Raw genomic sequence first — 5588 nt, forward strand, 5'->3', positions numbered from 1 at the left:
GCCATTCCCCAATCTAAAAAAATGCTCCTGGGGCAGGTAGGTGGCACAGTGGATAGAGCATCAACCCTGAAGTCAGGAGGACCTGAGTTCAAATCTAGCCTCAGACACTTAACACTTACTAGCTGTGTGACCCTAGGCAAGTCACTTAACCCCAATTGCCTCACCAAAAAAAAAAAAGAAAAGAAAAAAATGCTCCTATCAATATTTTGGTGTACATGGGAACTAACTTTCTGCCCTTGGCCAAGGTGACTAAGAAAAGCTTATTCAAATCTTACTGAAATTGAAGCTGAGCTGAAGTGAAATCAAATGGGACCCAAATCCCATAGAAATATCTATTAGATATTTATTAGCTATTAGCTATTAGACTACTATAGCTGGAAGAGACCTTGGAGACAACCTTGTCTAACTCCCTCATTTTATAGGAAAGGAACTGGGGGGGGGCACATTTTGTGTCAGAGTAGGATCTAGAGTCAGGGGTCCTGGCCCCTAGCTCAGAAATATTTCATCTAGAAATTTGGCCTCCCTTGAGGTCACAGGAACATGGATTTTTCTAGAGTCAAGGTCCCTAGTTTCATGAGCAGGGAAGGAGCCCCACTCAGTCCTTCTAGGTATAACCTGGTCCCAAGCTCAACCCCTCAACCAATGGACTCTCCTTTGAGGAAAAATTTGAAAGGCTTGAGAGGATAAAACTGTTCCAGCAAGGGTTGAGGAACTTTATCGATCCCCTGCAGGGTAGCAGAACCCTCTACCTCCCCTTGCCTCTCCTAATGTGTTCTACCCCCAGACACAGAAGCACCCCTCTCTACCAGGGAAGATTGCTGAGAGAGTTGTGGCCAAGAGGCACCCTATGCTTAGAAAAGCATTTACTCCTCCTGGGATTACCCAGTCCCTGATGCTATAAAAGCACAGTATCCATGAATAAATAAGCATTTAATAAGCCCTTAATATATGCCAAGCACTGTGTTAAATACTGGAAATACAAATACAAGCAAGCAAGACAATCCTGTCCTCCATAAGCTTATATTCTTTTTTTTAAGTTTTTATTGATATTTTCTATTTCTTACATCATCATATCATCCCATGTAGCCTTCTTCCTCCCTTTCCCAGAGAGCCATTCCATATAGCAAATAGTAGTTTTTTAGAGGGAAAAAAATTTCAGCACAACTAATTGATTGAAAAAATCAAAAAAAGAAAAAAAGAAAAAGAAAAAAATAAAAAAAAAACATGCTTAATTTTTTAAATTGTGGACCTCTACTGCCACTAATGGATAGATTGAGGATGTCTCCTCATTTGTGTCCTGTTTGATCTTTATAATTTTATTACATTTACTTTTGATTTTTGATGTCATTGTTATTTACATTGTTATAGTTGTGTATATTATTTTCTTGGTTCTGCTTTTATAATTGCCTCTGTCTCTTATTTGGCTAAGAATACATCTTCTACCTATAGCTATGAGAGGTATATGATCTGTTTCTCTTCTAATTTTTTTATAGTATGATCTTTAATGTTGAAGTTGTACATCCATTCAGAATGTATTGTGGAGTCTGTATAAGGCATTGATCTAAGCCTAACTTCTGCCAGACTGCTTTTCAGTTTTCCCAGTAATTTTGATCAGATAGGGGGCTCTTACTTAGGTAATTTATGTTTTCTACTTTATCAAACACCAGACTATTGAGTTCTTTTGTTTCTGAATTTCCTTTGTCTAGTCTGTTCCATTGGTCTATCTATTCTTTTTTCTTTTTTTTTTTTTTGGAGGCAATTGAGGTTAAATGACTTGCCCAGGGTCACACATCCAGTAAGTGTCAAATGTCTGAGGCCGGATTTGAACTCAGATTCTCCTGACTCCAGGGCCGGTGCTCTATCCACTGTGCCACCTAGCTGCCCCTATCTCTCTATTCTTTAACAATAGCAGATGGGTTTGATGACTGCTGCTTTATATATAATCTGAGATCTAGAAGTGCTATTCTCCCTTTGTCCTCACTTCTTTTGCTCATTTCTCTTGATATTCTCATCTTTTGTCTTGATGAATTGTTATATTTTTATCAAGTTTTATAGAATATTCCACTGGAAATTTGATTAGTATGGCATTAAAATTGGACCTGAAATTCTAATAGGGGACCAAGAGTTGAAAAGGAAGAGGGTACTTGGAGTGGTCAAGAAATATCATGGTTGACCTAGAGCTAGTCAAGAAAAAGTTTACCAATAAGAGCCTAGTATCTCAGGATGGGCTTCAAGTAGCAGTAGGAGGAAGCCAAGAAGAAGGCCACAGTATAGGCAGCATAGCTTAGAGGTAGCTAAGAAGTAGCAGAATATGGCTCTAAAGTGTCCTTTCTAATTTCATAGGCACCATCACACTTTTTTTTTCTTTTTCTTTTTCTTTCTTTTTTTTTTTTTTTGTGAGTCAGTTGGGGTTAAGTGACTTGCCTAGGGTCACACAGCTAGTAATTGTTAAGTGTCTGAGGCCGGATTTGAACTCAGGTCCTCCTGAATCCAGGGCAGGTGCTCTATCCACTGTGCCACCTAACAGCCCCGGCACCATCACACTTTAATCCAGTTTTCCTCCTTCCCACCTTCACCCCAACCCCATGAAAGATTAAAAAGTCATTAAGTCTTCTTAAAAAGTTCTTAGGATCAAGTAAGCAGAGTGGTCTCCAGGAAGGATTGACCCTTTTCCTGGCTTTCTTCCACTGAAGGGACCCTCCTCTCCCTAATCCAAGTATAGGTGGGGGCCCACTGTTGGGTTTCATGGCAACAGCCCCATTTCCTCCCATGGCAGTATTAAGGTAGTATCCCAAGGGCCACTGATGTCAACTCTTAGGGGAACCAATTGCTTGGTCTAGAGCCATAACTTAATCCCAGCAGCTTGGACCTCTGCTTTCTCTCCACTCTCCATGAGAAATCCCAGAGACAGTTGAACTGCTCCCCAAGAAAGTCCCTGATTCTGACCCCACCCCCCTCCACTCCCCAACCCTAGCTCTTCCAGGCGTGTTAGAGCTCTGCTCTCCAATTTTCCTCCTTAGAAGAAGAAGAATATTTGTCACTAGGCCTTTAAGCTTCCCGTCTTTGGGCAAATTTCCCAAGACTTGGGCAAATCTCCACTCTGGGACAAAGTCCAGATCTCCCCACCCTACTTAATTCTGGATATTGGAAGGCAGATTTCTCCACCCACTCTCTTCCTTTTTAATTTAAAGCCCTCTGGATTATGATTTGCATGGCTCAAGGCAAATCCATTCTTGCCAGAATTTCAAAACATATGCTCAAATATCATCTTCCCAATCAACAAGAATTTATTTGGCCTACTATGTTTCGATGACAGTAATAGGTACTAGAAAATAAATACAAAGGCCCTCAGGAAGTCTATATTCTAAAGGAACCTGTGGGGAATGAAAAACAAGGGGTTAGGGATTGAGTGAGGTGATGAGAAAGGAGGGGGGGAAAGATGGGCTAAAGTGAAAGAAGAAGAGATGGGTGAGGTTAAGAGAAGAGGAGAGGAAGAGGGAGGCAAAGAGACCAAAAGTCAAGGTAGTAGAAAAAGGGCAGGATGGATAGGGGTAGGGTAAAGTGAGGGTAAGGGAAGGGAGGAAGGAGGAGTGATAGAGGGAGTGGTCAGATGAAAAAAGAATGAAGTGAAGGTAGGAGAGGGGAAAGGAAGAGAGATGAGGGAGGAAAGCAGAGTCAAATTCTCCACCTGAAACACAAAGCTGGGAGGCGGGGCATTGTTAAGGGACTGGTGGGAGAAGTCAGATGCTAGTGTGAGTAAGGGTAGAAGGTTAGGGGAAAGAGGGTAGAGAGATTATGAGGCAGGAAGAACCACTGTGTACCACTATGCCCTGTATCCCTTTGACTTACCACTGCCTGACTTAGTTCACCATATCAAATAACTCTTGATACTTCCCAATAATGATCAGTGGCCCCAGGCTATAGCTTCCTAGCAGTATTTCCTATTTTCCTCATTTCTGTAGTCATGTCAGGAAGAGGGAGAGGGTGGGCAAAGTAAGAAGGAGGGCCATGCTATGTTCACAGTGAATAGCACTTATTTTTCTCTCCTTATCTTTGGCCTTTGTCAGTGCTGCATCTATCCCCTGAAGAAGGGGAGCAGAAGCTATTGGTGCCTGGGCCTTGATTGCCTTCTTAAGTTTGGTGGCATACATTAAATTTGATTAACTGAAGCCAATGGAATAGTGGTGATCATACTGAAGTTTCAGCCCTTCCTCTTCCTACTCTAACTGATGTCCCCTGTGTATTCTCTAGGAAGTAAACAAATGAAGATGTGACCCTGGATAGTAATAGAATTCTTTTAGGACTCTCAGACCAGGAACTTGAAGGGGGAATATGATGGAGAGTATTTGGGTGGAAAGGTCAATGGAGGAAGAAAAATGAAGCAATTTTGTTGTCAGAGTATACTACAGACCACCTGGATGGAAAGAGGAAATAGATGAGGAGTTTGGGAAATACCACAATCCTGGGTAATTATATAGTAGTGATGAAGAGTTTTAATTATCCAGATAACTGCTGGAACCTTTTTCTGCCAAAAGAGCAACTAATAACTTCTTGACTTGTCTTAATGATAATTTCAATTTTCTAAAGGTATAGGAAATGATAACTTATATTATGAATATTCTCAGGAAGGAACTTGTTGCTGGGGTGGAAATGATGAGAACCTTAAGGGGAAGTGACCACTCCTAGAGTTTGTGATATATAAGCAAAGAAAGGTCGAATATGGCCTGACATGCATCTTACATTCTGGGAGAACAGATTTTTATGGATTCAGAGAATAAATAGGTAAGAAGGGGCAGCTAGGTGGCACAGTGGATAGAGCACCAGCCCTGGAGTCAGGAGGACCTGAGTTCAAATCGGGCCTTAGACACTTGACACTTACTAGGTGTGTGACCCTGGGCAAGTCACTTAACCCTCATTGCCTCACCAAAAAAAAAAGTGTGTAAAAAGAAAGAGTAGGTAAGAACCCATGGATTAAAACTCTACTGGGGGGGGGGGGCGGGGAGGGCAGCTAGGTGGCACAGTGGATAGAGCACCAGCCCTGGATTCAGAAGGACCTGAGTTCAAATCTGACCTCAGATACTTGGCACTAGCTGTGTGACCCTTGGCAAATCACTTAACCCTCATTGCCTCTCAAAAAAAAAACCAACAACAACATAACTCTATGTGGGACATCTGCTGGGAAGAAAGTCTCAAGCATGAAAATCTGAACATACAAAGGGAAACAGTTCTTATGAGGAAAAAATGGGCGTTGTCTGAAGAAACAGATGTGAATATGCAGAGAACTTACCAACCAACAGATTCTTTTTTTTTAAAGATGTGTACTGAAGAAAGAAGCAAGTGCAGCTCCCAGAGAATTCATACAAAAACTTGGCATAGTTCTAGACAAATAATCTTAGGAGTTTCAAAGCACAGAATTATTTGAGGTTGATGAAGAAAGCTAGGGACAACTAAAATGGGATTTTTACCTCTATTGAGTGAAAAAGAAAGATCAAAAGTTGGCAAGGATGACTGCCTATGAAGAGTGCAGATCTGCTTAATTTTTATTTTGCTTTCTTTTTCTCTGCCAAGAACAATGACCTTTGGATGAG

This window comes from Dromiciops gliroides, chromosome 1 (assembly GCF_019393635.1).
Source record: "Dromiciops gliroides isolate mDroGli1 chromosome 1, mDroGli1.pri, whole genome shotgun sequence".
Taxonomy (NCBI): Eukaryota; Metazoa; Chordata; class Mammalia; order Microbiotheria; family Microbiotheriidae; genus Dromiciops; species Dromiciops gliroides.